Consider the following 9,275-nt stretch of genomic DNA (forward strand, 5'->3'; position numbering starts at 1 on the left):
CAATGCCTCCTTCTTTGTTGGGCCATAAACATACTGATCAAGAAAACTCTCCTGAACACAATTCAGAAATTCCTCCCCCTCTTTGTTCTATGCACTATTAATATTCCATTCTATTTTAGGATAGAGTCATAGAGTTATACAGCACGGAGAGAGGCCCTTCGGCCCATCGTGTCCGCGCCGGCCATCAGCCCTGTCGACTCTAATCCCTCTTATCACTGCTCTACAGTCCTTGCACATCTCCGTAATTTCCCTGCAAATTCACTCCTCTATATCCTCCCCACTAATTGGTGGCCTATGGAATAAACTCAGTAATGCAATGACACCGATATTGTTTCTTAACTCTAACGAAATAGACTTTGTCCTTGATCCCTCAAGGACATCCTCTCTCTCCAGCGCTGCAATATTCTCCGTAATCAATGCTGCCACCCCCGCCACTACCTCCCCCGACAAACCTCTTTCTTGTCTTTCCTGAAAACCTTGTATCGAGGAATATTTAGTACACATTCCTGCACTTTTTTGAGCCAGGCCTCTGTTACTTCTAGCATTTCATATTCCCATGTGAATATTTGCGCCTGCAGCTCACCAACCTTATTTACTACGCTTCGTGGGTTTACACACATCCACTCTATACCTATCTTCAATCTTCTCGTCTTCTTTCTTAGTCTGATCCCACCTAATAATGTGCTATATCTTACTCTAGTGCGATCTCTCTCTCTCTCTCTCAATCATTTGTGCACCTCGTTTCTCCTTTCTAATGCTACATCCTGGTGCCCAACCCCCTTCCAAAATAGATCAAATCCCCCCACCACTTGTGAACCTTCCCATATGTTCATTGGTCCCAGCTCGTTTGCGGTACAAACCATCCAGCTTGAAAATGTTCCCCCTCTCCCAGAACTGGTCTCAATGCCCCAAGAATCTGAAACTCTCCCTCTTGCACATGTCTTTAGTCACACATTACCCTGTCTTATCTTCCTATTTCTGGACTCACTCGCGTGTTGCACTGGGAGTAATCCAAATGTTACTAATGTTGAGCTCCTGCTTTTTAACTTCCTCCGAGCTCCTGAAATTCTAGCCGCAGGACCCCATGCCTTTTCTTTCCTTTGTCGTTGGTACCCACATGGACCACGATATCTGGCTGTTCCGCTTCCCCCCGCAGAATGTTCCACACCCTTCACTCTGGCACCAGAGAGGCAACACACCAAGAGGGACTCACGGCGACGGTCAATGAAACGCCTGTCTGTGCCCCTTACTATCGAATCCCAAATGACTACTGCATTTCTACACATCACTGTGTTCCCCTGTGCAGTCCTTTGTCCCATCGTGCAATGCGCAGGACTGCTCTCCTTCGAGGAGTCATCACCCTCACTGGCATCCAGTGATGAACACCGGTTTAGCAGTGATACACGCCCAGCAGATTTCTGCACTGCCTGCCTCTTCCTACAATTTCGGATGGCCACCAACTTGCTATCATGAACTCTCTGTGGCTGCGGGGTGACAACCTCCTGGAACGTACGATCCATGAAATCTTCAGCCTCCATTCTGCTCTGCAGTGACTCCAGCTGCCCCTCAAGCTCAGAAACCCTCAGCTTGAGCACGAGGAACTCGAGGCATTTCCTGCACATTGGGCCCTCCAGGACACATGAAACGTCCTGAAGTTTCCACATGGCGCCAGAATTGCAGGCAATTGGTCTCAGCTCCTGTCAATTGAATTCAGTTTGTTTTTCTCATCTCCCTTTGGACACTCCATTATTATTAATTTACTTACTATTTACTTAACCCGATTAAACTACCCTTTTTATTCCCGGTCTCTCAGAGATCTTCCTCCCTGTTCACTGTCTTTCCCCCTCCACACCTGATGCCCCCTCTCACTAAACTCTCACGTTACCACTCTGTTCACAATCCACTCAATTCCCTCTGTGCTTCAGCGGACACCTTTTCCTTGATGCACCTTTTGAGAACAGCAGTTACAACTATTCAATCAGCTTCCAGCTCACAATAATTACCCTCTATTCAGACAATCACCTACAGCTGATTAACGGCTAACTGCCACTGACTTACAGTTTCTGTTAACTGTTAATGAACTTGCAGTTTCTGTTAACTGCCACTGACTTACAGTTTCTGTTAACTGTTAATGAACTTGCAGTTTCTGTTAACTGTTAATGAACTTGCAGTTTCTGTTAACTGTTAATGAACTTGCAGTTTCTGTTAACTGCCACTGACTTACAGTTTCTGTTAACTGTTAATGAACTTGCAGTTTCTGTTAACTGTTAATGAACTTGCAGTTTCTGTTAACTGTTAATGAACTTCCAATTTCTGTTAACTGTTCCTGAACTTGCAATTTATTTTCAAGTTTTAAAGCTGTATGTTAAACTATAACCTGAATTTTAATTTCAATTCACCCATTACTTAAACAGATCCCCCCTCTCACCAACATCATATGAGCTGTATAATCTGGTACAGAAATAGTCATCAAATTGCTTCGTGGAACTTTAAATGTGCACCCTGTGCTCAGGAAAATATTGCAGCCAAAAGACACATTGAAAAGGTGAAAGTGACAGATGGCGAACCTCACAAATAAATATACAAACCAAAAGTGCCTGTCCCTGGGTGGGTCGGAACCGCCAACCTTTTAATTAATAAATAAGCACGCTGAACAATTGAGCCACAGAGACAATTGAGCACAGCAATCACTAAAAATTTACAGAGCTATGGGGAAAGAGCAGGGGACAGGAATGGGACTAATTGGACAGCTCATTCGAAGAGCCGGCATTGGTAAAATGGGCAAAATGGCCTCCTCCTGTGCTGTGCTTACCATGATAATATGATAATTAAGATATAATTCATTTTATGTGAAGCAATTCTGGGCGGTCTATGGCGTTTCAGAAAAGTAAGTGCTGTTTTTTTTTTTGTGTCGATTTTTAATGTATTTCCGTTACATCAGGTCAGGGACTCTTATAAATGATTGGGTGTAAAAATGTTCCAGGCCATGTAGGGCACTTTATCACCCAGTGTGTGAAACGACCTGGGTAGAAAGTCGACTTTGTGCTAACAGCACCATTAAAGCCGAAGTCAGACGCCTTACCCTTTTGACCACGCAATCACTGATAGTCACTCGTCAGCAAATAATGTTAAACCCGGAGCAGAAGTGATTGAACACTCCGATTGTATCTGTCTCGTGCTTTCATTTTGTTGATGTTGTTCATTCCATGTCTTCACTCTTCTTTTAGCATGTTCGCTCTAGAAATAAAGCCCTGTGCTTGGTTTGTCTTTTTATGGCTTTAATCACCTGCATCGCTACTTTTAGTGATTTGTGTGTCTGCACCCGGAGATCCCTTTGCTCCAGTGCCCCATTTAGAAATATGCGGCCTCCTTAATCTACATACCAAAGTCCACCACCTCACACTTTTCGATATTGAAATTAATTTGCCAATTAAACCCCCATTCTGCAAGTTTATTAATGTCTTCTTTCATATTGACGCATTCTTCATTTGTATTAACTACACCTCCTAATTAGTTGTCATCTGCAAATTTTGAAATTGTACTTCCGATTCGCGAGTCCAAATCTTTCATGTAAATTGTGAACAACAATGATCCCAGCACTGATCCCTGTGAAATACCACTTCCCACACTTTGCGAGTCTGAGTAGCTACCCTTAACACCTACTCTCTGTTTTGGGTTTTGTAGCCAGTTTGCTGTCCACCCTGCTACCTGTACCCTAACTCCACATGCTCTGACCTTACTCATGAGTTTACAAGGTGGTACCTTATCAAAGGCCTTTTGAAAAACCAAATATATTACATCTACTGCATTGCCTTTGTCTAAGATTTCTGTTACTTCTTCAAAGAATTCAATAAGGTTCATCAAGCATGATTTTCCCTTCTGAAATATGTTCTGAATACTCTGTATTATATTTTCGTTTTCCAGATGTTTTTCCTATTACATCTGTGAGTAAAGATTCCATTAACTTTCCTGCAAGGGAAGTTAAGCGAACTGGTCTGTAGTTCAATGAACTTGTTCAATCTGTCTTTTTAAATACAGGAAGAACATTAGCTGTCCGCCAGTCCTCTGGCACTATTCCCTTTTCTAATGATTTTTCTAAATGTGTAATAGTTCCTCTGCTATCTCTTCTCTAACATATTTTAAAATATGTGGATGCAATCCATCTGGATCAATGGTTTTATCCTCTCTATGTTTGAATTGTTTCGCTATTATTCCCCCCCCACACCCCCCCACACCGTACTTTTTACTTTAAATGTCTTTAGATCCATCTTGTTCTGTTCATCTGATATCATACCCACTTTATTAGTCTCCCTGGCAAATACTGAGGAAAAGTAACTGTTCAATATTTCTGCCATTTCACTGTCATTACCTGTGAGCTGATCTCGTGCATCCCTTAGTAGCCCTATCCCTATCCTGATTTTTCTTTTGTTATTTACGTGTTTGTAGAATACTTTAAATATTTCTTTTTATAGTCCTTCATACTTTTAATTTCGTAGTTCATCTTTGCTTTGTGAGTTGTTTTTTGACATCTTTCCGAACCTCTTCTTATTCCCCTTAGTCAACCTTTCCTTTATTGTCTGTAAACTTGGAATATGCCTTTTTCTGCAGTTTCAATTTCATCTTCAGCTCCTTGTTCATCCAAAATATTTCATTAGCGGCTGGATTTATTTTGTTTTTTTGGAGGAATATCTTTCTCCTGAACTCTATTGATCACCATTTTAAATATTTCCCAATTTTGTTCTATCTCTTTGTCCTTCAACTTTTTTTAAGTTTAACTTCCCCAGTTCCATTCTCATCCCCTCAAAATTCGCTTTTTTCCAATCTATTACTTTGGTCTTTTTCTTACTTACGTTTTTTTCAATCATTATTTTAAACCTTATTATGTTATGATCGCTATTGCCAACATGTTCCACTATGCGTCCCTCTCTTACCTGCTCCTGTTCATTTCCCATTACTAGATCCAGCAGTGATTCCTCTCTTGTTGGGCTTCTCACATTCTGAGTAAGAAAGAAGTCCTGTACATACTGTAAAAAATCCATCTCCCTTCCCCCTTTACCGACCTCTTCTTGCCCGTTTATTTTGGGGTAGTTGGAAACTCCGATGATTATTATTCAGTGTTTTTTACTCATTTCATCGATTTGTCGACCTATTTCTTCCTCCACTTGCCTTCCATTATTAGGTAGTCTGTAGAATATATCTATTACCGTGGTCGATCAATTCTTATTCTTTGCCTCAACCCACATGGATTCCCTTTCTATCCTAATATTATTCATGTCCCTTTTTTCTATTGCCAATATATTGTCTCTAATTAGTACAGCTAATCCTTCCCTCTCTATCCTTTCTAAATACGTCATATCCTGAAATATTTAACTGCCAGTTCTGTTCTTTCTGTAGCCATGTTTCAATTATCCCGATAGCATCTGGCTCCTCGCTTCGAATTACTGCCTCCAGTCCCCCCGTTTTGTTTTGGACGCTGTGCACAATGCTGTACAGGCAACTTAATTTGTTTTTAATATTTGCTCCCTCTCGCTTCATTTTTAACAGTCAGTTTGTACTGATATTCTTGACCTGTATTTGTTCCGTGACTGTTTAGTTCCTTTCCGTGTTCTGACCTTTAATCTCATATCCTATTTCTTTTATCTTCAGACTTATATTATTTTCACGAGATCTCTCCCCGTTTAAGGTCCTATCCACAAACCATTTTATCATTTCCGCTAGGACATTGGTCCCATTCCGTCCTAGCGGTACAGCTCCAACCTGTCCCAGTACTGGTGACAGCATTGCATGAAATGGAACTCTTCCTTCCCACACCAGTCCTTCAGCCACGTATTCACCTTCCTGATCTGCCTATCCCTGTGCCAATTATCACGTTGCTCGATAACAATCCCGAGATTACCCCTCTGAGGTCCTGTTTTTTCATTTAGTTCCTAACTTCTGATAATCCTTCAGCAGGACCTCCTCCCTTATCTTCCCGCCGTCATTGGTGCCGAAATGGCCCACGACAACTTCTTCCCCCTTCCAAGTTCCTGTCAAGAATATAAGATGTTGAGAACACTATTTAATATTCTGCAGGATAATGAATATAAACAGCAGGAATGTTGTGGGAAAAAATTGGATAAGAGCCGTTTTTGGGTGCAGGGAGCGGAATGCGCTATTAACCGCGCCCAATGACCCTTGCACAGGCAGGCCGCAAGGTTCAGCTGGACCGAGGAATAAGCTCCCATCAGCGTTCCATTCCGGGCCTGACACGTGGAATCAATGCAATTCACACTTTCCACCACCAGGGGAGCTCAATCTCTGAAACGCAGGATGGTTATTCGAAATTTCTTAAAGGCAGCTGGTACATATTATTTGCTCAAAAAATCACAGGCTACTGTCTGCACCGAGTCTGAACGGAGATCAGCCATTGCACACGTAAAACACAGATGCAGGTTGCATCCCTATGTTTGCACACTGATGTTTAAACATTGAATAAAGGCTGTGCACTCCGAAATCCCACATCCTCCAATCTGCACGACAGCCCTCACCAATCTGCCGATCTGAGTTGGTACCAGGTCTGGAGAGTCCATGCACCAAGTTTCTCTGCTGATGCTGAGAGATCTTCTTCCAAAAGGTGGAAGAAGGAGTGACATCCGATATCCGCAGAGCGGGAGGGAGTGGGGGGGTGGTGCAAGAGGTCCTCCAGACATATATCAAAAAGGCAGCGGGAGGCAGCGGGGGACGATGTCAATGCCAGGCGCACAGCTTCATGAACATGGAAGCAGTGCAGGAAGAAGTTCAATGCTCGGACATCAGTCGTCAAGGTGAGTGAGGTCAACTCTCAAGTGGCGTCTCCTATGGACTGCACCACGCAATACACCCACCATCTCCCATATACCAACAAACTCTTCCATTGGTACTCAACTCTTCGAAGGAGAGGCTTTCTCTCACCCTCACACATTACCACTGTTGCAAGCCGCCCACCCACAACTCACAGGTCACACAAACTGGCAGCTATTCAAATATGACAGGCACATCACCGAAACACACGTCCTGCTTTCTTGAAGGAAAAGGTGGCGCAAATCAGGAGGCAGCAAGTGGCAGTGGCATTTAGCCCGCCGAGCCTGTTCCACCATTCAATGAGATCATGGTGGACCTGTGACCTAACTCCATGTCCCCGCCTTAGCCTTAATACCATTGTTTCACAGAAATCGATCAAACTCAGATTTACCATTCACAAGTGAGTTACATCAACTACCGTCTGCAGAAGTGCGTTCCACACGTCTCCCACCCTTTGCCCGTTGAAGCCGAGGTTTTGTGGATGCATCTAACGTGGAGAAAAGAAAATATCTCCAGATGTTGTGCAGATTGAAGCTGAATATGAATTTATCCCAATTCACGCGATGTTATGAATGCAGAATGAAAATGCTCCTGCATTGGCTGGTAATCGAAACCCAGCTTCCTGTAAGGCAGGCAAGAAATCGACGTGCCCATGGAGCAGTTGGCTGCATGTGTCCACTCGGAAACCTGTCTGAAAGAACATACAGTCTCACATGCCGAAAATGTCAGTGTTTGATGAGACCATCTCTCGTGGCGCAATCGGTTAGCGCGCGGTATTTATATAATAGCATCAGGCTTGAGAAATACCGAAGTTGTGAATTCGAGCTTCACCTGGAGCAGTTTACCGTTTTGCTTCTGCACATTTCCAGCGGAGTTCAAGGTACAACTGGTCAGTTCCATAAAGCATTTCCTTCTTCGTGTTCTCATGTGGGCATTTAGGGTCCTCTGGCCGACGGTATTGCAATAACAGGTGTGAGTTTATTTGTTCACAGGCCGGACAGGGGGAGATTGGTGACAGCGTGAAATGGCAAAGGAGGCGGCACGAGATTTCTAAATCTAAAGAACCGAAATCACAATTCTTCTTTACGTGAAATAGACATTCTTCTGTTTGAAGTGTCGTGTAGGAAAATGGGGATCGGGCGGGAAAATAGAGTCGAGGTCGAAGATCAGCCCTGATCTCATTGAATGGCGGAGCAGGCTCGAGGGACCGTAAGTACGACGCCTGCAACTATTTCTTATGTTCTTATGTAACAGCTGACCCGCTCCTGGTGGCTTGGCTGTTTGTTTTGCAATATCCTGCCCCGCCTATCCGCTTGATCCAGTTTGTTGCTCCCACTTTCACATTCAACTTGTTTCTCGTCCCTGGTCATGTGAAATAATTGCAGATTGCAGAAGGTTCAAAGCCTGAAGGAAGATCAACGGTGGAAGGAATGAAAGCAGCGATTTTGATTTGCCACCAATGACGAAACGCTCACTTTTCCTTTATTATTCGTTGTTCTCTCTTGGAGTAAACTTTGGCGAAAGTGAAGCGAAATTCAGTGACTGTGAAATGACCAGGGGTTCTTGCAGCACAAGATGAAATTGGCGACATCGGCATCTGAGAGGCTGAAATGGTTCACATTGTTCCCGAGTTTCGGTAAGAGGCAGCACGGATTGATTTGTAGCACTGAATGTCTCTGCATTCGAACGCCCACGGAGATAATGCTGGAAGTGTCTGCAAGGAGAGGGTCGGGGATAAAAAGTATCTAATTTATTCGAGCAAATAAATCCGAATTTTCCTACACGACACTTCAAACAGAAAAATGTCTGTTTCACGAAAAGAAGAATTGTGTGATCGGTTCTTTAGATTGAAAGATCTCGTGCCGCCTCCTTTTCCATTTCATGCTGTCGCTTATCGCCCCCTCTCCCGCCTATTGACAAATAAACTCACACCTGCTATTGCGATACGGCCGGCCAGAGGACCCCAAGTGCCCACATGAAAACACGAAGAAGGAGATGCTTCATGAAACATACCAGCTCCGGTGGAAATGTTCAGAAGCAAAAGGTAAATCTGCTCCAGGTGAGGTTCGAACTCACAACCTCGGCATTGCTCGAATCTGATACTGTTATATAAATACCGCGCGCTAACCGATTGCGCCACTACAGCCGCCCACGATTCGTGGGCCCAGCAAACAGTGTCATTTGCGGCCTGTGAGACTGTCTGTTCTTTCAGACAAGTTTCCAAGCAGATAACTGCCGTTCGGACATTGGTGTTTTCGTTGTCGAATTTTTGCCTGCCGCACAGGAAGCTGGGGTTTGATTACCGCCCAATGCAGGAGCATTTTCATCTGCGTTCATGACATCGCGTGAATTGGGATATTTTCTTTTCTCCACGTGCGTAGCGTTGACGAAACCTCGGCATTCTGTCCTCTGAAACAGGATCAGGAATTGAGTCAATTTTCACTGTAAGTGGGGGT

The 9,275-nt window shown here is 43.7% G+C and overlaps 1 non-coding gene across 1 annotated transcript; it reads right to left on the reverse strand.

Moving 5' to 3' along the window:
- Positions 1-8,870: 8,870 nt before the first annotated feature.
- Positions 8,871-8,965, reverse strand: trnai-uau (transfer RNA isoleucine (anticodon UAU)). The gene is made up of 2 exons: positions 8,928-8,965; positions 8,871-8,906 (listed from the first exon to the last, which is right to left on the reverse strand). It is a non-coding gene; the product is annotated as a tRNA-Ile (tRNA).
- Positions 8,966-9,275: the final 310 nt, after the last annotated feature.

This window comes from Heptranchias perlo, unplaced genomic scaffold, assembly GCF_035084215.1.
Source record: "Heptranchias perlo isolate sHepPer1 unplaced genomic scaffold, sHepPer1.hap1 HAP1_SCAFFOLD_122, whole genome shotgun sequence".
Lineage (NCBI taxonomy): Eukaryota > Metazoa > Chordata > Chondrichthyes > Hexanchiformes > Hexanchidae > Heptranchias > Heptranchias perlo.